Consider the following 27,019-nt stretch of genomic DNA (forward strand, 5'->3'; position numbering starts at 1 on the left):
AAGTTACATATGAATCAGAAACTAAGTCAAATACATAAGTCTTTTATACAATTAAGTTTACATTTCATTCAAAGCCAACAATAACAAAACTATCTAGATAGTAATACAGTACCTGAGTCTTAAATTTTCTCTGAAACTATTAACTATAACCATAGCAATGGTTTTCAGTGATGGAATCACTTTTGCTTGTGCAATTAAATAGTCATTTAGATTAGTATGTACAGTGACACTGAATGTGATGCTAACTGATTTTATAGTTATCAATGTCAGATGAGGTTTCTCTTTTATCATGTGATCCACTGAGGAAACTTATGCAAAAGTTTTATAAAGTCTCAGTATGAAGACCATGAAGATAACCATGTAACTTAAACCATTAGAATTCATTCCAAAAAGTCTGTGTAACCATTTAAGCTGGTTTCTATTTAGTCTTCACCTATTTCTTATCTCAACTGCCAAACATTGTATTTTCAAATATCACCAAAATCCTCAAAAACTTTCAAAGAGAAAACCTAATATAATTTTAAAACTAAATTCAGAGCAATACATACCTGCTGGTCTGCTTAGAATGTGTGTACACATTTTTTGGTATTCTTGGTAATTCACAAGATCAGTGACTTTGATCATGTCAAATCCCTCTTTCGGAAATAATGGACAATATTCAGGAAAAAAAAATACTTTTTTTTTTTTTTTGGCTCGTTCTGCTTGGCTTTCGTCTGCAGTCACTGCTTCCTAAACTCTGCTCTGCTAAGTGACCAAACCCACCTACAAGGAGCCAAGCTAATGAAAGGGGGTGCTTTCTGAACAATAGAGGAATTCCTTTGCATTCAGCAAGCAGAGTTCCCATTAGAACCCAAAATCAGAGAGGCCAGTTTTACCTCTGTTTTTTAATTGAGATTGTCCCAGCACTCCTCTACGGTCCAGTGAGACAGTGTTTGTGAAATGATTAAAAAGAACGTGATCTGATCAAGAGGACAGAATAATGGGAAAGGAATGCTAGGACAGCCACTCTGCTAAGGGCTGGGAAAGGAGACCAATGCACTCCTCAGCCTATTGTTTTTATTCTCATCTGCTCTTTAGTCACCTCCTGACACTGCGAGTCTTTACTCAATTTTAAACAAGTTAAAAGTTGTCCACTTATGAGAGAGTTTAGTAACAAGTTGCAAATTAAAAAAAAAAGAAAATAAATAAAAATCCTTGAATTATATCAAGTTTCCAAAAGGTCATCACTGTCTCTGCTGTGGCCTTTTCCCCATTCCAAATCCTCTATCAATATGTCATAGTGAGTTAGGCAAAGACAAAAGAGAGGCGCAGTGTGAAAACGGCACATATATCTAATCCTGACAAAGCAATGAATAGACCTTCACAAGTATAATTATACTTGTTTATTTGTTGCCACGTACAGAGAACTGATGAAAAAAATCCATCAAAGTGGTATTATGCAGACACCAAGAGCTTCTTTTCTTTGGTTGCTAAAGCCACATTGAGGCTTAAATTCCTTATTGTTAAATTCAGAAGAAAGAAAAAAAAAAGATTTTTGGCTGGACTTTTTTTTTCTTTCTTTCTTTTTTTTTTTTTTTTGCATCAGTTGCTGACAGATCTTTTGTGTACCAGTCTGTATTAGCTCACACCGCTACCTCATTTTTACCCATGCTGGAATTCATAATTATAAACCACTGTACAGAAGCTTTTAAAAGGGTGTGGTGTGCTGACCAAGAGAAGAAGGTAGTGAAATCGTACTTTTCTCACAGTCTCTCTTTTGATAGATCAAAACACAGGTGAAGTACCTGTGTGGAAGCACGGATTACGTCAGAATATATCTTTGATCTCAACCTTTAGAGGTGGTTTTCTTTAAGCAGGCTTTCTCTGCAATTTGCTTATTTTAGTAGATGTTTAGTATTTCATAAAAGACTGCATAACTTCTTTCCCATTGCAGTATTAAAAACATTAGCAAGAAGGAAGGCAAATATAAGGATGTCAAAGGATTGAAATTTTTAAGTAAAAAGGTTTCAAACCCAACTATTAAGGAACCATTATGTTTCAATAGACACTAAATCAAATAACTTAACAAAAGCACATTTTTAGAGGTGGGAAGGGGAGCCAAGCAAGCTTTTTTTCTTGCAGGATAGAAATATATCAAAGTAAATGCAATCTGCATAGTTAATGTTTGTGAGCTTTACAATTTAAAACAGAAAAGCTGTAATTTTTCTTTGCTGGCAATCTGGAAACACTCTGGAGTTAATTACAGCTGATTCGGAGTGAACCACACAAACAAAGACCAGTCTATGTCCAGACAATTATACTGCATTAACCAGCTTAGAGCTTCCTGCTGATGTTTCAGGGCTCTTCTGTTACACCCTTCTACCTTCCCAGCACGAGAGAAAATGCTTCTGCAAGAAGGAATTAATGAAGAGAACTGCAAAAGAATGTGTGACGACCTCTCCTGACACGGCAAAAAACTTTCCACCCATGTCATGACAAAGGGGAGAAGGTAATTAAGTTTGAATAGAAGGATGTAACCAAATATATTCAGCATTTAAAACAAGCACATTTTTAAGAAGGGAAAGTTTACAAAGACAAATATGAGTGTTCGAGTCACTAAGTCATTTTTCCCTGTTTCCCTCTCATTTTTCTCATTAAAACCTAAATTAGCTATTCAATGCAGATTTGTTTTCTTCTCTATAAATAGGGCCCTTGTGGTTGATGCAAGGTCTTCTTCTTCCACTTTGATTCTTTTTCTTTCTCTTTCTCTCATCCTACCCTCATTTTTCTCCCATTCTCACATCACTAAACCTATGTGGACTTTGTATGACAATTACATAGCATTAAACATATGTGTTGCAGAACTGAAGAGGAAAGGTATACTTTACCAATGAGGCCAATAGCTCTTAATTTGATTAGTCATGGGAAATAGGAATTTCACTCAGTTTTCTTTAAAACTTTAATCAAACTCCAGCTACTTTCCTTAGAGAGGAATCAATAATCACCCTTTAACCAAATTACACCATTATATGACTCATTTTATTTGTTTCCTTCAGGAAATTTTCATAATCAGTGGGCAAGATGGTCCCAATACTGGAGCTATTGCTGTAAACAAACTTTGGTGCTTTTAACTGATCTAGTTGATTTCTAATTTTCATATTCATTCTAATTGAAAATGAATAGTTTGCATTGGTGTGAGACAAGGATATGAACTGTAATTATGTTCAGTGCCTCTTTCTGATTCTTTCCTTGATACTGTTTTGCTAGTATTCCAGCTGACATTGGGGCTTTCTAGTGATTGCTTCATTAAAGGGTAAGGATGTCCTAATCAGCTAAAGTATTACTAGAAAGCTGTTGTTTGCCAATATTGTGAGAATATACTGACTTTTTTTTTGTTCCTAAAGAAGAAAGAAGTACCTCTAAATGCCAGTGACCTAGCCATACTTAAGAATTAATCATCTCCTCTATGCAAAGTAGGATTATTGTTAAGTGACTATATGATTTCTTACTTTTTTGTCCCTAAATAAATACAAATCTATAAATCAACCAGGTATTATATTTAAAATACATACAAGTACACTCCCTGAAAATACTAAAAGATTGCATATATTACCCTCAATTTTATAAGCATCTCAGTAATGGACAGAATCTCTTTCTCAGACCTCTGTCTTTTAATCCCTTTCATATTTGAAACTTCCAGAGTATAATACTGATAAACATGAAGCTTTAACATGAAACTCTTTACTTTCCTTGGAAAAAACATGGACTACATCAATCATTTTTGGAAATTTATAAATAACCGTTTCCATATGTTTATTTTGCTATTCTCTAAAATATAGTTGACTAATCTCACTGAAATGCACAACAGTCCGGGTGTTTAGTTGACAATGCTTTTTAACCACCACATAGGAACATTTAAAAATTAAGCTTAATTGGTTTTATTAAGGTATATGTAATGACAATATTTGGTTTAAAAAAGACTTGCTAGATTAGTGAAAGCTCTTGCACACACATATTTATCTCATATACAGTGTGATGACAATATATTCTAATATACATTTGTATTTTTCCTTCTTTGTCTATACATATGTAAAACTGATTATTGAACTCCTGTTAATGGGATATTTAAAAGAGAAAACTGATTGCATAAAAATTGTATAATTCTTTATCTTTCATCATTCCGATGAATATGCTCTCATAAACAATATAACAATAAGTATAACAGTGTAAGTACATTTAAAAAACATCATTCCTTGCAGGCTAAACCTACCATAATTATCTTCATAAAACTAATCACAGGTCAGGTATTCCAGCAAACATTCCTATTCCCTGAGCAATGATTGCTATGCTGTTACATGATTTCAAATAGTTTTAATGAAGAAAGCTATATTCATAATTCTTTAAATCACTACCAAGTGCCTCTTACTATATAATACTCTTGGAGTCTACCAAATACAAGTCTCTTTTTATATTCCATGTAAATATTTTAAATTACTTTATATTAAAAACCACATTAGGACTAGCATAATAGGGAACATAAGTGGAATGCCAAGTTTTCTTCTGGATGAAATATTGGCAAATTTATGTTTGATCACTAAGATTAGTTGGTTATTTTATTTCTATTAGGAAGATCCTTTTGTTTTGGGTTTTTGTTGTTTATTTTTTTCTTTTCTCTTACTTTTTTTTTTCTTTTTTGGCGTGAAAGTTAATTTGACTGCTGCCCATCAGTGAAGTGAGCAATTCAGTAATTAACTTTTGTGTTTTAAATATATGAACTTTAATTAGATTTCATTATAAACAAACAAACGTCAACCATAATTTAAGCTCCTTGGTTTACCCACATATTATCCCTTTTCAAACAAACTTGATGTCAGACAAATTAAAATCAAGCAGCCAGCAATTTTGAGTTGAATTTTACATGATCTGCTGGTAACCTGATTACTTTAACTTCAATATCATTACAGGAAAAGTATTTCAGGAAAAATAATTACAAGAATTCCAACAGGAGACAAGCTTAATTGTATTGATTCAAAAGATGCATGTTCAGAGGAACCATGTTGAAGGAATAATGTTATCTCAAATCTACAGTTTCTATTAAAATGAAATTGTCCAGCATGAAAGAAGCAATTTAAGATTAGTGTCTGCAGAACTAGAGATACTAAACTAACTAAATAATTATCTGGGCCCAATTATCTTATACTTTAAGTAGCAAAATATCAGTGTGAAGCAACTACAAGGCATGAGGTTTGCAGGTTTATTTACTGACTGGTGTATCTATTAGGACCAAGAACAAGTGGAGCTGTCAGGACATAATGAAGGTAAATGATTAGTTAGCACCAAGGCTGAACTCTTCTTCAATGCAATAAGAGTTAATTAAAGTTTACCACCAAACATCAACCAAAGCAGGATGTTGATCAGGTTTCAGCATTAAGTGCAAACAGACAATGGTTGGCAGCAATTAGTGCAGCTATCAAATGACATGCAATGATAATTATACATTTAAAACAGCTAAAGAGCTGGGGGAAAAAACTAATCAGCCTCTTTGATGACAAATACTCAAAGGGCAGGAAACAGGTATCAGATTATTTCACTTTAACACTGTAAATCAATAGAATTAAACAAGAAAAGGTTGTATGGGTACACTATCTGAAAGAGAACAGTTAACTGGACCCAAAATGAAATAAATCTGTTGTCATTGGTCTATCAAAGATAAGGACTTCTGTAACTAAAGAAAATAAGTTACTTTTCAATTAAAGTTTCAGAATGAGCTCTGTGTAAAGAAAGTTTAGCTTCCAGGTTTTATGTAAACTCAACAATGTAGCAAGTATTTCACTTAATTATTGTTATTTACATAAAGTATTCACTTCCAGTCTACTATCAACACTGCTTTACACCTGAATGTTACCTTTGTGTCTTCAAATATTATCTCCCTGTAAAGTTTTTAGATAGAAGATTGAAATTCTTTTAATGAAAACACTTAAAACTTAACAGATATTATTACAGGTGTTCCCTTGATGCCATTCAAACCTGTAACTTCAATCTGGCTGAAATCAGTGGTCCTTCCTATCACATACTCCTTAAAATAGTTTTAATTAAATCAACTCATTCTTTTCCATAGTTTCTGGACTGCAGCCTAGAGCATGTCTCCAGAAATGTGCCCATCCTCATGACCTCACCTCCCCATTTTCCCAACTAATTCTGTGATGCTAAGGATTTATACACAGTGTTGGCTAATCCCAATATTTCCCTGGAGCTAAATCTAAGCCATGGCCAACTCCCAGCACAAAAATGTCTCTCTCCAAAAGCCCTTTCGCCCCTTCAGCACTCATACACTCATTGGTCTTGACATTTTCACTTCAGCCATGACAAATGAGCTGATGACTCTGATGTGATTGCAGGGGAGGATGGCTTTATCTAAAGATATATCATTAACTCTCATCACCATCTCCTAATATGGCTCTTCTGGGTTCATGCAATGTGTTGTAAAAAATTGGAGGAAAAAAAATATTTTTTTCTTGTAAATATATGCACTATAGGTAATAAGAAAATACCTCCATCAAAAAGAGCAATGAAGCCTGAGTGAACAAGATTGGGCATGGGAGGTGGGGGTGGGATGTAACACTAACATTAACTAAATGTTGCTCTGGGGATTTAAGTAACTCCACTCAACCTCTGCCCCAGTGCACACCAGCCAGCTGACTGTCTCTGAAAGGTCCTCTCCCCTTGTTCCCCTCAACATGGGCGGCTAGAGCAGAGCATAATTTGCAAAATGACACAAATAAAGTTTCTCAGATAAACATAGCTAATCAATCAGCAAGCCAACCAATTTCTTTGTTTCTGCCCCAGTGTAGTACCTATTTTGTCTCAGACCCTTAATTTGCTATGTTATTAAGTCTCTCTCGATTTCCTTTAGCGTAGGGACACATTGTCAAAAACAATTTTACTCTGAGATCATTGTACTCTTCAATTAGAAATAAACAATATTTTCTGACTATTATGAAAAGTGAAACTCTTCAAGCTCTTAGAAAAGGAAGCCTTTTCATTTAGCATAAAGATCACAACCTTCAGGTTAAGTCAGAACCCAAGTTCCAGTTGCATAGTTCTTGTTATGTACACTATGGAGTTTACAGAGTAGATCCTTGTTATAACCTCTTCTCTCCATTCATCTGAGGACACACAGCCAATCAGAGTCAACTCTCGCAAAACAGACCGCGAGAAAGGAGGTCAGGCTTTGAGGTAAAGTGCTATTCACTCTTGGACCATGCAAGGAGCTCTTTATTCCTGTTCTTATTGGCATCAGTCCCCCTTCCTAGAGCAAGAACAAAGCCAAGTGCTCGTGTGAGGTTTATGAATAAATCAGAGGTGAGCCACTTTAAGTGCTGCCCATGATTTCCTTGTTGACAGTGAGCACTTAAACAGGCTTCTATGACCAGCAACTTCTGGCAAACCATAATGATTCCTAATCTGCACCCTGCTTCATTTCAACAACTAAATGACCCACCCCAATTTTTCCTGCAAGTTTTCACCTTCCAGGCAATTTTTGTCTATCTCTAACAGCTTAGCTTTACAATCCCAGAGCAGAACACTCAGTCATCATAAGAACTAGAGCATCTTAAAGAGGAAAAGAAAAAAGAAAAACAAAAAACTTCCTTGGCTTGGAAAAATGCCACAAATTTAAAAAAATAATTAATTTCCTAGCAGAAAAAAATAATTCTCATGTTAATAGAATAGAATTTTTAATACAGGAGAAGCTAAGCCAAGTAAGATATATATATATATGTATCTTACTTGGCTTAGCTTATATATGAATTATATATATATATGAATTACATATATAGATATATATATCTATATATCTATATATGTAATTCACTAAAGAGAACACATGCATACACATACACAATCTCATCAGCTGCATTCTATACTTATGTGATGCTTCCCAGGAATTTCTATGAGCTTCACTTTCCTTATCAGTTAAACAAGGAGATTGGGTTATATCCCTTCTGACTGCAATAATCTGTGGTTCTAATATAAAAACCCATTTAGATTGCACTAGAAGATAGTTTTCTCCATGGAATTTTCCAAGACAGGCCCAGCTGTTTTTAAAGTTGTATATTTCTTTTCAGAAACACGATTTCAAGAGAAAAGGCAGATTCCGGTAGTATAACAGACTGCCATTTTCTATGTATGTTTTTAATTATTATTCATTCAACAGATATTTATTGAGCACCATGGGGTTGCCAATAATATATTCATCACTGTCAATACAGATGTGGTGCTGCCCTCATGGAGGCTGAAATTTATTTAAAGAAACTCTTAAAGATCATGAAAAATGCTAAAGTAATAATATATTTTTTCTTTCAGTGAAAGATTTCCTTATCCTGATCAGTATTCAATAAATGCTTAGACTTAACAAAATATACCTCAAATGAACTATCAAATTCAGGCCCTCTTATAATGATTAGAACATAAATCATGCACACATTTTAATTTTTAAGAAACATTTAAACAAATATTATGAACCAAACTTATATAAATACTAAGAAATAATCAAATACAAAATTGGAAAATTACAGTCCAAATATACTTATATTTCCCTTATAAAATCTAAAAAATAATTATGTGTATAAATGTTTATCTAACATGTATAACAAGGGGGAAATTATTAAGAATAAAAAGAGTTTAAAACCATAACAGAAACAGATTTCAGTTTCTAGATGATCAAAAAATTAGCATGTATATAATTATTAACTCTTATGAATCTTACTATGGTTAAACCTGGGTAGTCCCCTATTGAATAATGCATTATTATAAAAAATATAAAGGATGCCAGGTGAAGACACATAATGTGGCCATAAAATTTCCCAAGAAAATTTAAGAGTTCTGTAGCAATTACTGGATTTTTAATAGCTGTATTTCTTTCTAGGTTGGTATAAATTTTGGTCAATAGGGCATTTTCTAATGGTATCTATATTCCTTTCATGGCATATCAAAGTATCTTAATACCAAGTACATATAAAGGTGTTTCTACAACATCTAATCCAGTTTTGGAAAATCCTCTGATTCAAAGGCTTTTAAGCAGACTAGGTCAACTGTAAGGCTGAAATAAGTATTGTGGTCTCTTCTGTTATTGTATTTAATGGACAGTCTGTAATCCTGAGTTCATGTGAATAGACCAAGGTCTAAATTATTTAAAAACTATTTCTGTCCTAATTTGCTTCTTAGAAAAAATGAAGACCCAGAAATGCATTAAATATCTAGAAGCCCTTGGAACCCAACCAACTTGTGATGATGGAGTAGCAAATAATGATGTGGGAGGACTACTAACCTAGATGCCATCTAGGGACATGTCAATGATAAAACAATATGAGAAGAAGGCCTACCTCTATTTCCTATCTGGTAGACATATTCACTGCCTAATTCCTGTCTCTTTCTCTTGGGAGACGAGGGGCACTGCTGCTACTCAACCCATCTAGTTAGGTTTGCTTTGTCAAAACCTCATTAGCTGAACATTACATTAAAACCAGGAAAGAAAGAAAGAAAGAGAGAGAGAGAGGGAGGGAGGGAGGGAGGGAGGAAAAGAAATGAAGGAACAAAGGTCTGGATATCAGGTCCTATCATATTCACTTATTTAACATTCACAGCACCTTAGTCTTATGTAATTTCTTTCAACCTTGAGATATAGGTGGGGAAACTGAGGCTCAGAAAGATTGAATAAGTGGATAAGATCACCCATTATAGGAATTAAACTCAACTGTTTTATATATCTAACACAATTCCTGTTGGTCATTTCATTACCACCCTCCCCCCACCAAAAAAATGAAGTTGAAGATGATTTACAAATTTCTACATTTTAAGTTTAAATAAATAAACTCATTTAAAAAGAAAAAGGAATCCAAAGTAAACAGAATCAAAGGTATGCCTGGCCTTAACTGTCATTCTTTCTGTACACTCTGCAGGCTTTAAAACATCACAACCTTGTCTTCATTTTCTTTCCTTACACCGAACGGAAACTTTGTTCTTGTTCACACCATGTTCATGATTATTAAATACATTTTAAGTCACTGAGATCATCAGTAGTTTTATGAATCATAGATTCTTTTTGGCCATTCAAAGCACCTAATGTAACCTCCTAGTTACCATAAAAATATGTTGAGCAGTCACAGTGATAAGAGGTCATCCAGATTTCACTTGGTTTCTCTCAGTAACAGAGAACTCACTCTCAGAGGAGACAGTATCACTCTTAAACAACCACTGCACAATTTGCTTTGCTTCTTTCCATGATTCCATCAGCTTCATATTCATGCAACAAATCCTTTCCCAAACAGTCAATATGCTTGAGTGACCATTGGTACCTGAGTGACAATATTTGAGTTCTCACATTTTCACATCACCCCTACTCTGGTTAGTAAGTCAATTATTACTTTTCCTGAACTCAATAGCCCATATTGTAAAATAAGTTGACTCTAAGGCAGTTCTTAGGCTCTAGCATTTTGATAGCCCTTGGTTGTCTTTCCATCCTACCTGCTCTTTTCTGTTGAGATTACATTGGCCAATTCTTAGAAAATGAAAACAATTTAATCTATGGAGGGAAATTTTTCACAGATTACCACTATGAAAGTATCTAAGCAGGAAAGAGTCACCAACATGCAAAGAAGGTAGGTGTGTATGTGTGTGTGTATGAGAACAGGAGTGTTAGGGAAGATGAAACAGAATCGTATCTACTGAACCAAAAGAGATGATCCACTCTTATTCTCAACTCATAGGCTCAGGAAGGCTTAAGAATGAATTGCATCATTACTAAGTTAAGAGAAGTCGTATTAGAAAAGTATTGCCAGTTTAATGAAGATATGTTAGAAAATACAAACCTAACAATGATTGGGCTTCTTCAACTTATTCTTCCAAACAGGCAAATTTTAAGATTCTCTAAAAACATGTCTCTTGCAAAGTTTCCTTCTGTTTCCATTTTAGAAGTACAACCAGGTGGCATACACCAGCTCACATGTTCTTATATTTTAACATTGTTACAGCTATGGGTTTCCTTTCTTCTTTACAATGAAGGAAAATAATTTTATGGACAGTTATAAAATGCATATTTTAACCCCAAAGTCAATTTTCCTTGGTTATAATGATTTAGATATGAGGAAATATTTGCTGAATGCTTTCTGTTTTTATAGCTAGAATACAGTGGAACCTATAAATTTTGTTTTTAGAGGTGTGTGCTCTGTGTACCACATAGTAATTATCATCTGAGAACTATTGTATCCCCAGGACAGGCAAACTTTAGAAATGATTTGTCATCTGATATATAATGCTGGTGTATGCACCCCTGCACTGGAAACACCTATTTGGGACTTGCTTGGACCATCAGGGCATTATGAAATATTCACCAAATCAATCTGCTCAAATTCTTGAAATTTTACTTGTCTTTTTAAAAAATCTCTATAATGTTCAAGTAGCTAATTTATTTGAGATGCTGCTTGTCAAATGACTTTAACGTCAATGCCATTTTTCCAAAGTTGAGTGTGTACATACAAAAACGCCTCAAAATGGCAAATATTTTATTTCACTGACAAATCTTTAAAAGAGTAGGAGAGTAGAGAGCAGCCATTCCTGAGCTGAGGATTATACGACAAATGGGAAACCATATCAAACTTTCAAGGAAACTTGTGAAGCTTAGAAACCAGGGAATTAGCAGAATATCAACTCCAGCCAGATCACAAGGGGGCACAATCCTTATGCAAGAAAATAATGCCACTGAGCCCTCATTAAAAGCCCATTTTGTCCTTAGCCATCAAAGACTGCGAGTGCACTGAGGTCTTGGTTATATCGTCAGGGATAACTAAAACAAGTGCCAAGAGAAATTGTGCACTTTTAGTTCTCACATGTGTCCATCTGTTCACATATAAACATATATTCTGCTTTCTGTCTGATTACTAAAATCTTGATATCGGAATACCCTGGGCTTTTGCCCATTTCCTAAGAATGCAGACATCACATAAGCGACTATTAGCCCATGTGTGATCCACTTCCATGGTGGCTGGAAAACTGCCAGTTACAACACATGGTGCTTGGTTAACAATGTCTTAAAATATAAATGAATTTATTTTTTAAATTAACACATTCTTCTTATGGAAACACCTTAATAAGACCTTATTCATGTAAAAGAATAGCCTCCATGTGGATGTTTTTTTGTTCTTTTAAGACTTTTTTCAAGCATATCATAAAGTAAACCATAAAAGTTTCTGAAACAATCCAGAATTTCTTGACAAATTTTAAAAAGAACTCCAGTAAAGAATTTTGGTGACTTTATAACAAAGATCAAACAGTTTTTCCTTTACAATATGCTATACTCAAGAGGCAACCCTTACACTTTAATTTACGTGAAAAACACTTCTGATTTCCCAAGTTTCCATATAGTCTTTATATAACAGTACCTCAGCATCTGAACCACCAAAGTGATGAGGCAGAGGGAAGTTCTACAACCTGAGGACAAACCAGCTAGGTTAATAACTGGAGAAATCTCTCAGCCCTGCTCTGGGCAGCCTTCAATGGATCATGTTGTGGTGACCTCAAACCGGAAAGAGCCTGTTTAAAATGTATACATAAAAATAATTATCTACACTGCAATGATTTACATATATACAAAGGAACTGATTCCCACCTTTGAAAGTGTCTTAACACTTTTGGCATTTTAACTGCCCTAATTATGGTTGTAGAAACATCATTAAGAGCCCTGATCACATTGTCAACTGATAACCAGTTACAGCCCTAACTAGTGACAAGGGAAAACTGTACAGCAAATGTTTCCAAGAGTGAACACACAGTACTTAGACCTTTGAAAAAATACTTCCTAAAGACAAAATATACACTACATCGACAAAGCAACATGATGAATGTATTCAGAAGTTTATGAATCCAATCCTAAGAAAATAACTCTATCCTCTTCTGCTATTCCCTCCCAGGCACAAAAGCTGATAGACCACTTAAAACAATCAACATTGCCAAAATTCAGAGTATACAACTCTTTCCACGTGAAGTATTCCCCCACTTACATTGGATGGGGAAAAAATAAAGCACACTATATGTTCCACTGTCAAATGAATTAAATATTCATGCCATACTACTGGCCTCTTCTAAAATAACTGTTTTTTGCCAGCAAAGCGCTGGGAATTCTTGATACTCAATAGTCAATATTTGGCTAGCCTGGCATGTTTCTGAAAACTCTTCTACATACAAATGTCTGTTGATCATTCTCTAGCTGCACTATTGTCATACATATTACTTCCCAATGATGATGGAAACTCAGGGCATCTCATAAAGTTGCTGAAATCTGAGCCACTGCTTGTTTTCTCAAGTCTTGGACAAACATAACTTTAGAGAGAGCACAGCAGAGACATAAGAAAGAGACGCCTGCATTTTCATCTTCCTTTCATCTTAGTCATTCAGTCAGCCATTCAGGACCCTATTCAACAGAGCTTTTCATTATGCAAAAAAATGCTAATCCTTTTCCGATGCTTTCACACTTGTATAAACCCCCATTCCTTCAACTGAAAAGCAATTATATCAGTTTACCTTTCTGTCAAAAACAGGATTAATATTCCAATAACAGAATATCCTTTCTTTTCCTATCTTTTTGCTTTAGGAAACTAGAGATTATTAGTAGAGGCATTCTTAGAACAAGAATCCATTATTTCAAATATGATTATGTTAACCAATAGGTGGAAAGGGGAGAAGAAGAAGATGAAGAAGAAGAATAAAAGTCCTTCAGTTGCTGCAGAAACTCTTTTCTGTGACAGAACTGACCTTCCCTTTATAGATGCCCAAAGAGAATGAGACTCACTCTGGTCTATTAATCAGAAACAAATTATGAAAGAATGTAGCTGGACTGGTTGACACTATCCCATCTTGGGAGACTCAGTAACAGCCTAGTAACAATGTCCTCTTCATGGGTAATGAACAGCCATGACAAATGGGGCAGAGAAACTATTTATTTGCATATGCAAATTCCCACACAAGGGAAACATGTACAAACAAGTGTCATTGTAAGGTGGATTAGGCAAACAACGCTTTCTTTTTAGGACATTCTGCAGCCCAGAACATTAGTCAGCACAATTAAACCAGTCTCCATGGAGACTAATGAAATTTCACCATGGTATGAGTTAAATTAGATAGCTAGTTATGTGTTTCCACAATCCAACTTGAAATCCATTATTGTTTCAGAACAATACAGCAATTGTGCCTAGCTGATCTTTGCCAGCTCAACAAGCTCCTAAGTTGACAATTTGCATATGTTAATATAATTAAGCACTAATTACATGAAACTTGTACATATTCACATGCACTTTCCCTGGGCGCTTCTCAGTTTGAACCTTGGCCAAGTCTTTAACCCTTAGAATGGTCTTACATGGGGGGGAAAAAAAGACAACCCTCTGCCTGTGGGTACAGCCTGTAGGCAGACACAGAAAGGCTCTTCATTTATAAACACAAAGCTTAACCTGGCTTCTCATATTTCTAGCAACAATGACAGAAAATATTTTGTGAGTGTACTAGGGACCAGGGATAAGGAAAATGAAGAGGGGGGATGGATTAGTCTTTAAAGGCTCAGAACAAGTATCTTCTCAAAGGAAGGCAATCACATTCATTTCAAGAAAATGTGAAGAATTTGTTCTCATTGACATTGTCGAACCTTGGGAAATGAAAATGGTTTGACAACAGAAAAATAGCAAGTAGAAAAGGGAAAAGGAGTCAGCAGCACCTAATGAGCTTTACATAAATATATGCAGAGGCAATTAAGCAATGTTAATTACTATGACAGCAGTTAATTGAATATAATTAGATATTTTAAGCCACTGAATAAAGCATAGTTAAGATTAATTTTATTGAGATTAATTGTAAATAAGGATAGATTAACTCTGTGTTTTGACAGGCATAAAAAGTAGTACTGCAAATTAAGCAGGAGCATGGCCACCAGTCCAAAAATCATATATTATTTTAATGTCACACCTCAGAATCATCTCCTCAATAAACATGACTTTTCAAACCCAAACAGACAGGAATCTTGAAGAAAAACAAACAGCTTGCAGAGATTAAAGAGCCTTTTGTCCTTTTTCATGTGCATTTCTTTTAACAGACTAAATTAAGCGAGTCTGGTGTACGTTTTTTAGGAAGGAACATTTCACACTGAATGGAAAAAATGTTCTATCACATATGAAATTCGTGCAGCTGTGCGGAACTTGGTCCAGATGGTTTAAGACTATAAAACACGACCAAATGATAGACGGTAGGCCTTCCCAAGATTATGTGATAAAGTCACAATCTTTTATTTTGAGCCCCCCCTTATTTCTGCTTTGTATTATTTTCAATCAAATCACATACTTTCTTTTATAATTGTGTTTCTCCTAGAGCGTAAAAAGAAGCATTGTCCCTACTAAGTGCTAGAAACTAAATGTAAAAAAGAGAATTGAAGAAGGCCTCATTTAACAGATATCAGCCAAGTCACTCAGCCACAAAATGCAATGATGGCTATGACAACAATGTATGCAAATGACACCACTTGATTATTACTTTCACAAACAATGGTTTCTAAAAATACTCCTTAGGAATATGTTGCCAAATGAAAATCCCCCACCAATACTTTCACACCAAGCTAATTCATGCATACTCTATAAGAAAATTAACACAGTCCTCAAGAATGCTGAACAAATCACTAATAAGAATGGAGCTTCAATTGATTTTGAAATAAATCAATAGGTGATTAACATAATATTTTTAAAGCAGCAGAACATATATATATTACATAAACATATATATTATATTTTCAATACCTTTTAGCTCTTAATCGAACAAGGGCTTTACACTATTGAGCCTGGCTCTACACTGCCTCACAACTTCTTTAGGATGCCTTTAGTCTCTATAACGAAAATCCTAAAATGGTCTGTGAAACAAGACTACGACAAGCCATTCTGCAGTGAAAGATTTTAAATCATCCGGCCTCTTCTAATAGACTTGAGACTTATTGAGGTAGAAACCATAAAAAATGAAGAAGGGAAATTTAATCCCTGAAATATTGATTTGCACATTAATATCATATAGGCAGAGGGCAATTTGGCTTCGTGGAAATGACACATTGTCGACCCTTGGTGAAGTCAGAGCCAATCTAACTGCTGAACATGTCTGAATCTCAAGAGTTATTAAGGGCTTCCCTTCTTGCCTTTATGACTTTTCTTCAGCCTACCAATGCAATCTTAAATGTATTATCTTTAAGAAATAATTGTAAAACCTCAGGGGTTTTCCAGTTAATGGAAGGGAGGCCAAACCACATCAGATTCTGAAATGCAACATTAAACCCTTGCAATCAACAAAACCACCTCAATTCTCATCCATCCAGTGCAGGATCTAATATTGTTATTAGAGATAATCAAATTTCATTGTGTAAATTTAGGCTCATGGTCGGAATGGAAGCAGTAAATTCTGCAATATTAAACAGCAATTTTCTAGCCTCTATGTTTTCCTTTGCTGGTCTGCAGCATCTTCTAAAATAATCCAAGTAGCTCAAAATTAATGAACAGATTGGGGCTCATCTACTAAAAACTGCAAAAGATTACAATAGAACTGAACATGCTTATCTCATTTTTAACTTTAAGTGGCAACTTTCACTTCATAGACCCACAGCTCACTATCTCTGTCTAACCCTACAGTTGGTGCTATTGCTTTGACTTACACAGCTGGTTTACCTGACCTTTCTTTGTTCCTTGGGTACATTTCACTTTTCAGATTTATGGTATTTCCCCCATATTTCATTGACCCTATCTTCATTGCTATAAAAAATGAAAACACTTGAATATGAGTTAACTATCTTTAATACAAAAGCAGCTAGCTATTAAATAAATACACAGTGATGTTCTCCCCAGTTTATGCCATAAATATTAAAAACATTTAAAAATAACTGTATAAACCTTATGATCCCTACACTGAAGCCAGGTGCAAGAGGTTAAAACAGCTGGCTAGCCATCTTTTATTTTTGTGTGCCTTCCTGCTGATTGAAACCTCAAACCTTGAAAACTATCAAATATTCCCTTAAGGATTTTTTTTTTAAAGGATGAGGAAGGAAAAAAAGAAAACCTTCATTCTTTTTAATATGCTTCTCAGTGGAGAAGAAAACTCTAAAACACAGTCAAAGAGGTAGTGAAATAATCCCGAATATCTCCTGTTTTATTTAGACCTATCCTTTCCAACAATTTCTATATACAATTGTTTTTATTCTTCAGTTAGAAAAGAGGAAAGAGCAAAAAGAAAAGAAAGAAACAAAAGTCTGAGCTTGCTCTGTCAGTTTTGCCAGTAAATATAAAGTAAAACAAGTGTTGATGGCACCGAGAGTGTTACATACCCGGGCTGTGTTTTTGCATTGCTCTCAATGGAAGCGATCGATGCCCGTGTCACTGTCGCGTCCCAATCGCAGCCAAGTCTCAGCTTTAATCTAAGCAACACCCGAAAAGGCAGCGGCAGCCGCAGCCTCTCCCTCACTGTTCCATCCATCCACCCAACTAAAAATATAATACTACATATGAGCTTTAACCACTCCACGTTTATAGGGATCAAGCCACTGAAAATCCAGGAGAACACAATAAAAAAAAAAAACCCTCCTGTCTCTTGTCTCTCTCTCTCCTCTCCCTCTCTCTCTTCCTCTCTCCTCTCTCTGTCTCTCCTTTTGCCATCTACATGATCCTTGATTAAACATGGAACAGAGTTAATAAAAAAGGGGGGGGGAGGACTCAAGGAGAGGAAATGCAACTGTCAGAAATCAGGACGGCCAGATTTCCTGGTGAACCTGCCTCTGTCTGAGTCAGTGTCAATCCACCATCTTCAGCCACTGAACTTGTCTTTGGGTTTTTGTTTGGTTTTGATTGGGGAGGGGGGGTTGTTGTTGTGTGTGTGCTTTTTTTTTTGGAAGGGGGGAGGGGAAAGGCAAGGTGGGGGCGGAGGTGTAGGGGGGAGAAGGGAGAATGTGTGTGTGTGTGTCTGTGAGCGTGTGTTGAGTGTGAGTGTGTCCCTGTGTGTGTAGGGGTCGGGGTGGGGGGGGGTCCGTGTTTGCGATCTGAACCTTTAGTACCTACAAGGAGGGTGTCTCACGGAACGGTAGCTAAAACCTCACCAGAACCGCGCGGAAGTGAGGAGTCGCGGCCAAAGGCGCTCGCTGGAGCCTTCTTTCTGGGCCGGACCCCAACCCAAGCGGCCGAACGGAGCCCCCCGCCCGGATCGCAGGTAACAAAAGAAATACAAACCAGTACACCGTCTTCTGGGGGAAGGGGGACAGGATGGGAAACCTTCTGTAACTTGGTCATCGGCAGAGAAACTTTATACAATTCCATGAGAAATTTTATTATTATTTTTTTTTCCGACAGAGGAAAAAAAGCAGAAAGAATAGGGTGGGGGTGTAGAAGTAGAAAAAGGCGAGACTCGGCGCATTCCAGCCCCTCTTCTTTTAGCTGCTCCGGCCGGAAGGCGCGCTTGATGCCGGCAGAAGCGAAGGAGGTGAAGTTCATTTGTAGACATGAAACCCTTTGGGGGGGGGGGCGGGGGAGCCCAGGGAATGAATCAGTTCTCACAGCCCCTTAATACACACACACACACACACACACACACACACACACACACACACTCACTCGCACATGCACCCCTTGCTCTTTGCCAAAAAAAAAAAAAAGAAAAGAAAGGAAAAAATTCTTAATCCCAAACCGCGAGCGTCTACCCTTTGGTCTAACGCACACCCAGCGACGAACTCGCCCCTAGCGAGCTGCCGCAGCCTGCCGGGCCCCCAGCCCCGAGGCCGGGCGATCCCGCCTCCTAACGGACCTGCCTTCCGTTTGCAGGCGTCCGCACAGCCTAGAGCAACCCTCCGCGGAGCCTGCCGTCTCCTGCTCCAGCGGGCGGGTGTCTACCTGCAGCCTCTGCCCTAGCCCTAGCGCCTACCCCAGCTTCTTGGAACCCTCTGCCCAGTGCAGACGAATCCCAGGGCCTCCGTCAGCCCCGAGCATTAAGCGCCTTTCGGGCAACTTAAGAAGAGGGGGAGGGTGGGCGGGTAAAAGAAGGAAGAAAAAAAAAGAGGCTGAATAAGGAAAGGGAGAGGGTAAATTAGAGAGGTGGGGGGAGGGAAAGAGAGGCTTCAATCCCCACCAACCAACATCCAAACTTTCGGAGGATGGGAGTAGAGGAAGAGTCATTCCGATTGAGGTGAAGGGGCGTGGGGCAAGCGGGGATCCCAGGCAGTACCCGCGCGGTTGTGGAGCTGACAGCTTCCCCAAGCCACCAGAATGCCCCAAGCTCACGGTGAAGGCAGAACGCGAAAAGACAGGAAAAAGGAGAGAAAACCGCTCGGCCAAACGTGGACAATCTGCCACTTAATCCAAAAGTTAAATCTCGAAAAATCATCACCCCCCCCCAAAAAAAAAAGTGGAAAATCAGGTCCCTTAGTGCCCTTTCCCTCCCTCGGCAGAGAAAATCCTTGAGCCAAATAAAGGGGGAAAAGAGATAGAAAAGGGGGGCAGAGCGGAAGAGATGGTCGGGATGAGGGGATGTGTGCGAGAGCAAGCAAGAGCAAGCGAGCTAGGGGCAGAGAGGGAGAGAGGCGGAGAGGGAGAGGGAGAGAGAGGGAGCGAAATATCAAAGATTGTGCAAGATCAGGCTGGAAAGATAATCGATACTCGACCTAAATTTAACACAAACTACTCAATAAAAGTTAAAGAAAAAACTTACTTTCCATTTCCCCTGCAGTTCCTACTCGATCTTCGCCTCTTTTTTGTTTTGCTTTTATTTTACTTACAGCTGATCACATCCAAGTAAAACGAGAGGGTTCATTAAAAAAAAAATAAAAAAAAATAAAAAAATAATCCTCGAACTTTATTGGGTGAAAATAAAAACGCTGGAGCAGAAAGTGGGGGGCATGGAGCGGTCCTCGGGGGTCCGGGAGGAGTTAAAGCATGTGCCGACCGCGGTCTCGCTGTTTGGTTGTGAAGGGGTTGGGAAAAGGAGGAAAGGAAATGAAAATCCGATATGTCTTTATTCTGCTAATTATTATCGTTTTAGCCCTGTTTAAAAAAATGGCTGATTAAGTTGAGTGCGCATGTCTTTGTGTGTCTATTCCCGATATGCACTCTGGGAATGAGAGAGGAGAGCGAGGGAGAGGGAGAGGGAGAGGGGGGAGAGAGAGGTGTAATTAGTGAGGTGATCAACATTCCCCAGACTGCAAATGACGCGCAGCCGGGACTCAGAGCAGCCCCGGAGCCTCGCGACTTCCAAGGCTCCGAGCGCTGCGGCTGGAGCCCGGGACAAGGCGACCATGGAAAGGGCAAGGGATGGGGACCTCCGGGGCTCGCACCCCACGCGCCCCTACGCGCAACTCCCAAACTTCATTACACACACACACACACACCATCACCACCACCACCACTACCACACCAAGGAGAGAGGAATATAAAACAAATACTGCCTAACCAATACCCTTTAACCATTTGAGATTTTTTTTTTTAATTTTAATGAGGCAAAGTAATTACTTATCCAACCACAGATTTGTTTACTAGGGAGCTTTAAGCAGAAATATGAGTTAGGGTAATGAAGAGCTTTTCTCTGCCTAGTTTATTCAACTACGCACATGAACGCACTTTAATGGCGAAATGCAGGGGCCTAAGCAAATATGCAGATGTATGTAAATAAAGGGTGCCTGGCTGTGTGCAAACACTGCTCAGCCCAGTCTATTTCAAAGGAAGAATTGCACTCTGGATCCGCAGGCATTCTATTTAAACACGTCTCTTCGATTGCAGACGCAGGAGAGAAAACCCAGGGCAAGGGAGATGGAAGTGGTTAGTTTAGTCAAAGTAAACTTCCAAATGAGAATAAGTGATGGTTGCAAGGGTGATACTAGGGGTACAGTTCTAGCCTTTATGTAATATTCTTGAATATTTTATCAGAATTGCATAAGTTCAATGTAATAGCTTTAAGAAGACTTAGGGAAAAAAACCTTTCATCTTTCGAGTCTGTTGAGTTATCTTTCTTGAAGCACATTATGATGAATTTTAAAACCCCACTACAGATCTCATTAGAATGAAATATACTTGGTATTTTCTGGTGCAAAATTTAAGGTGGCTGATTCTCATTTGAAAATCTAATTATCTCTTTCCAATATTACAGATGTGAATATGAGTGACACTTTCATTAAAAGATAATTAACTAAAACTCGGAATAGGCGTACTTTTAAATACCCCCTACTGTATATGGTGTGTGTGCCTGTATGTGTGTATATATAGGTGTATGTTTTGCTACTCAGTGTCTTGATACACTAAACACTACACCAGAGGTCACAAGTAGGCACTATTTATGTAATATTTCAAAAATAAGAATTGTAGAAAGAAGGAAAGAGTAACAAATCAAATGAGCTGAAAACAGGAAATACTTGCAATGTCCAGCTTCCTGGACAGGTGAGGCATCAGCTGCTTTTGAGTTGACAGGCCTTTGAAATTCTGGATTGCCAGGATCTGCTTCAAAACCTTGTCTTAGGCCTTAAGTGACAAATCTACCAAATACCATCAGAACGGTTTATGGCACAAATACTTGGAACTACAGAGACTGCAAACATGTATTTTTCTGGGCCTAAAAATCTTGATTTATCAGTGGACATTTAAAAAAACCTAGGACTGATGCAAATGGATTAAAAACCAATCAAAACACCTGGAGGATAAAAGCATAGTCCTCAAAAGAGCAGACCTAGGCCCAGATCAGGAGAACTGGTTGCCTTCAGCAACTGGCTAAGGTTACAATGAAAGTCCAGAGGCTTGGAACATAGAATAAAACGTAGATATGGTCTTTATTAAGAGAAAAAAGCAAATCACCACCTTAGGAATCTGGAGTTGGTGTATGTAGCAGTGTTTCAGAAACCAGGGCTACTAAACATTAACAGAAAGAAAATTATCTACCTCTCCAAAGACTCCATTCCATTTCAAACTTCTTTGGGAAAAAAATTTCCTCAAAGTGGAAGGTTTTCAAAAATTTTTAAAGTTACTTGGTTTACAGCTCCACCTTTATAGAGCACTGTGTCACCAATTTGCTAGCAGTATCTGATTGCACCTCAGTGGGGTTTATCCATGTGCCTTAAAAAACATACATGTACACAGGGGTAAAATTTAAATTCTCTGTAACTTGCAAGTGAAAAAGGTGTTTATGTAGCGTTACTGTTTACTGAAAAACACCCCAGAGAGCAAACATTCTGGCTTTTAAAAAAAACTATTTGAGGTGTGTGCATAGGGAAGAGGGCTGGGGGCTTTTAAAGAGACTGAGGGGAAATGAAGGCAGGGAAACTTTCAGGTTCAAATCAGAAAAGATCAAGCCCTTTGCTGGAGAGGGCTCAGTGTACAAGCTCACTGATGGAAAAACCATTTCCTGTGATTGCAGACGGGTAAATGTGTATGATGAAGGAAACACCTGAGAACAATAAGTCTGTTTCAGACTCAGGTGAAGAAAGGGGTCTATTTCTGCCACGGAAGAATAGGGAAATGATGATCATTTCGTTTTCAAGTTATTTCTTTGCCTTCTTCTCCCTGAAGCATCATCAATAATATTAATGTCATTAATGTCAAAACAACAAACGTCAAATCAGGAAAATCATTTAAAAAATTTGGTGGCTATTTCTTCTCTACATCTCCCATCTTTCCTTGGAAAATAGAATTTGTGTGTGTGTCTATGTGTGTCTGTGTGTGTGTGAGTGTGCGTGTGTGTGTTTCTCGGGTTGAGGAAAGCGCTTATTGAATTCTAAGTAAGAAAACAAAAGAAAAGAGGATTTTGTGAGTGGGATGCCCACTTTTGTAATCCCTTCTGCTGCAGAGTATTCCCTTTCTAACGTGTGTGTGTGTGTGTGTGTGTGTGTGTGTGTGTGTGTGTGTGTGTGTTGTTTTTAATCATCTCTCTCTCTCTTCCCCCATCATCTTCTTTCACCTCTTTCCTAAGAAGAGCGGCTGGGGGTGAGGGTCGGGGGTTAATGGGCTAAGGGGAAGGGGCAGAGAGGGACTAGTGCAGAGTCAAGAGTTTCCTCCAGGGCTTGGCCTCGGAGCGCGCCCGCGCGCGGAGGGCTGCTGGGGAGCAGCGCCCGCAGGTCTGTGCGGGGTGGGCCGCGAGGCGCTGTGCGCGGCGCCGCAGGCAGGGGCGCGGCAAGGCGGGCGAGCCCGAGCTCAGCCCGAGGGCTGCTCCGGGGCGCGGCCGCGATCCGCGCAGCTCGACTTGGCTGCGTCTTTGCGCCACGGCCCCCTGCGCCCTCCTTTTCGGTCCCTCGCGCCAGGAAACGCAGCTGGTGCTCACGGGTCTCTGCGGACCCCTTGCCGTCCACCTTTGACCCAGTCTCCCAACCCACTCCCCCCCTCCCTCCTCCATTCCGCCGTCCCTAAACTCTGCACGAACCCGCCGCAGCCCTCACGGAACGCTGGCTGCCTTTTATTTCAAAGTGAAACAAGCAGAGGGTTCCCCGCCGCACGGAGAACTTTCCCTACACCCTCTTCTGCACTTTCCAAAGCGACCCCAGCCGAGCCAAGTCCACTCCAGAGCACTCGGACACTGACACTGAGCGCCGAGTTGGTGGAGAACCAAAACGAGCTACCAGGTGGTTAGGTGTTGAGTGGTGGAGGCAAGGAGTGATTAACATTGGGACAAAAGGTAATTTCCACTTCTAGACTTTTTCCTTAGCGCATTTTATTTCCCAAATCTACACGGAAGACACTCCGGGCATCAGAGTCTATTTAGTGAGTTTTCAGCGGTCTGTTCTTCCCTACCTCTGCCCTCCTCCTCCTCCCCATTTCACTAATTAATACCCCACCTGCTTCCCCAGGTCCTTTCAGCTCAAAACCAACTCTAGCCCCAGGGGAAAAGGTTCCCAGTCTTTTGACCGCGCTTCCGGGTCTATAGATGAGCTCAGTTTGAAAGGAGGTATTACAAGATTTCAGTGTTAGGAACCCTTTATATCACCCCAGACACTTTCAGATCCTCAGCCCCCCTCTTCCTTTCCTTTTTGTTGGGTCTTCTCCACCCAGGGGCTATTTAACAAAGGAGTGTGTTAACTAACATTTTTGTTTAACTCAGCAACTCCTTCCAAAACACACTTAAACCTGGAATCAATGACTGTCGTGTGTGTGTGTGTGTGTGTGTGTGTGTGTGTGTGTGTGTGTGTGTACAGGGGGTGGGGGCGGTGAAGAGGGAGAGAGTGTTAGAGTTGGCTTTGGGGGTGATGTATGTTAGGGAGAGATATGAAGTTGAGTGTGGATGGAAAAGTGCAGGGCTTGTTTGAGAACATGTCACAAATACATTATATTTACAATGAAATAATTCAAGAGATAATGGTATGTATATGTGTGTGTGGTGGAAAAAGCAAATCTCATTACTATGAACAAAGTGTATTTTTTGAGAAATAACAAAAGGGGGATTTATAATATGACATAACATGGAGAATTGACGCTCTCTTTGATGGTGAAAGTGAACTAAAGGAAATGAAATTCAAAAAGGGAGAGACACTTTGAGTATGTATGTATGGATGTAGTATTTGTGGGTAGTTAAATCCATCCCTGAGTCCCTCCCCTCCTCCAGCCTTGCTCTTATCTCCTTCATAGTAGTCGTCTTTTTTAATCATAAAATTCCATCCTCCTGCTCCAGAATGTCTGTCCTTCCATATCCATGTGTATTTCTCTCTTCTTAAAAGTCCATTTTTGGCTTTTACCATGGAGTAAATCTATTTAAGACCCCCCCATGGGGGTATCATTATGTAAAGTTAGACACAGGTAAAGAAAGGAATGGGGAAAGAGGGAGGAGTTATACAGGGTGTAAGGAAGGAAGAATTAAGGGAGAGCAGAGAGAGAAAGAGAAGTCAAGACGCCCTCTGGCCTTTTTGAGGTCAGAGCTCAGACAGTGCTGTGACCTCTTTTCCCTCTAGGCAACCAGTCCAGTGTTTATAAACAAAATCAGGCAGGACTCTCCTCAAACAATAGCAGTTCACTAACTTGACAAGCACTTTCACAGCTCTTATGCAAATTATGAGGACCCCTTCATCACCATCCTGCTCTCTCATATACACATTCACACAGTTCAAACCCAGGATCATAAGGACACCCCCCTCAAACATACATAGATACATTTCCAGAAGAGTATCCAATGAAAATTTTACTTTCCGTCTGGGGAAGAGCTCCAAGAGACGACCCAAATGGGAAAAGATAGACAAGTAGAAAAAAAGATAAGAAAGAACTGAAATTTCATTGAACAGAAGATAAAGTTGTGATCTTTTTTTAACTTAAAAGAATCTATATCTAGTCAACAAAATACTGTATAGACATTGTACTAAACCCCACTCACCAAATAAAATCATTTTAAAATAGGACATTGCATTCATCCAAACATCCACATTTCAAAGATAAACGAACAGATATTTCTAGTTAAATAAAAGCCACCACCATTGTATGTAATGTCCCTAAATATCTGACACAAAAGCACCGTTAAATCCTACAGTAAACAGTCCATCTGATATAAGTTACAAAAATGTATAATTAAATCCATCTTTAATTACAAAAGACAGCTAGCAGTAACTAAATTAGTCAAAGATTTTCAAACAAAATATTGTTTGTCAAGGTCCATACAAGATAGCTTTACATTAAATGGTCACCAAAACTCCATTTCAGAAAGAAATTACAAGATAGGAAGGAAAAAAGGTGAAAGCAAAAACAATGCATTAAATTATTTCCTAACTTTTGCTTTTAAATGATTATCACTAAAAGTCTAAGAGAAAAAAGGTTAAAGAAAATATACCTCATAGCAAAAAGATCATCTCCTTTTCTTCTTTGTCTATCAGTCCCCTCTTAAAGCATATGGAAAATGTTTTCAAAATGCCCAGATTTGGCACATTGTCATTGCAAAGAGAGGAGCGCAGTGATGCTGTTAGAGAAAATGGGAAATAAATTCAGGATTGGGTGCTGCCTCCTTCAATGCGGATTTATCTAAGTTTAATTTAATATTCCGCAATCACTGAATGATCGCATATAATTCACCAAGATTTTAAAGGGCTTTATTTAAATACCTCGAGCAACAAGAGAATGAAATTTAAACCATTTCAGCCATTGCTTATATTTTGTGTGTATTTTCCTATTAGAAGAACTTTAAGTGGCAACTTCTAATAATAAAAGGGAAAACGATGAAGGTTTAGGTTTTTTAAAGGGAGAATGTTAGAGGAAAACGTTAGCTTTATTAAAATCATTCTGAACGTAAAATCAAAAAGCACAAAATGGTTGTTTGTAAAACACTAAACCTTTAATCGATTTTATTGGCATTCCGATCGATTAGATAAACGGAAATCTATAGCAAACATCAAAGCATTTAAAACATTTTCTCTATCTCATTTATAAACAAAACTTTTCTTTTCAGCAGAAAAAAATGATTATCAAACGACTAACAGGAAATTCTTCAGATATCAAATTACGATAATAAAATTATTTCCACATGGAAGGGGATAATGACAATGATGATAGTAATTACAATAATGAATAATTCAACAACCCTTTGACATGTATGGAAGAACCTCGAGCACAAATGGCGTTTGAAGGGGGCTCCTTTAAAATAAATACTTTTATTTTTAAAGGGATATTTTTAGAGACAACTCCAGGGGAGTAGCTTAGGTGTGCCTGCCCGACTTGTGTTAATTTCCCTGCAGATTCAAACCAGTGGATTTCCTTGGCCGGCATTTTCCTTCTAAATTAAGTTACTTCTGATTAGCAAAAATTAATATGCAAATAAAAGAAGAGTGAGCCCTACTTGGTTCACAAAGTTGTGAATGGGTCTGTCTTCTACTTATTCTCAAAGGTGATTCTCAAATTATAGAGAGAAAGGAGGACTAGTCTCCCCAAACCTGAAGTGAAGGAAAACGATTTATTTGGAGATGTGAAAACTGCTGTCCAGAGAAATGGAGCAATCAGAGATTATGGCATTCTAGCTGCCGCAAGAGGAAGTGTTGCTGTAACGAGTATTA

The 27,019-nt window shown here is 38.1% G+C and overlaps 1 protein-coding gene and 1 long non-coding RNA gene across 6 annotated transcripts in view; one reads left to right on the forward strand and one right to left on the reverse strand.

The window, feature by feature from the left end:
* Zfhx4 (zinc finger homeobox 4) overlaps positions 1-20,134 on the reverse strand; it is a 179,269-nt gene extending 159,135 nt beyond the window's left edge. For 2 of the 3 annotated variants that reach the window (XM_078016998.1, XM_078016996.1), the window contains exon 1: positions 19,735-20,134. The gene's annotated coding sequence lies outside the window, so the exon portion shown is untranslated. Of the gene's footprint in view, positions 1-17,368; positions 17,711-19,734 lie in introns of those variants that run through there. The other variant, XM_078016997.1, reaches the window with a different exon arrangement.
* LOC110599464 (uncharacterized) overlaps positions 18,026-27,019 on the forward strand; it is a 74,871-nt gene continuing 65,877 nt past the window's right edge. For all 3 annotated transcript variants that reach the window (XR_005737827.2, XR_013423940.1, XR_005737830.2), the window contains exon 1: positions 18,026-18,243. This is a non-coding gene — a long non-coding RNA (uncharacterized LOC110599464). The remainder of the gene's footprint in view (positions 18,244-27,019) is intronic.

Source organism: Ictidomys tridecemlineatus, chromosome 7, assembly GCF_052094955.1.
Source record: "Ictidomys tridecemlineatus isolate mIctTri1 chromosome 7, mIctTri1.hap1, whole genome shotgun sequence".
NCBI classification, from domain to species: domain Eukaryota; kingdom Metazoa; phylum Chordata; class Mammalia; order Rodentia; family Sciuridae; genus Ictidomys; species Ictidomys tridecemlineatus.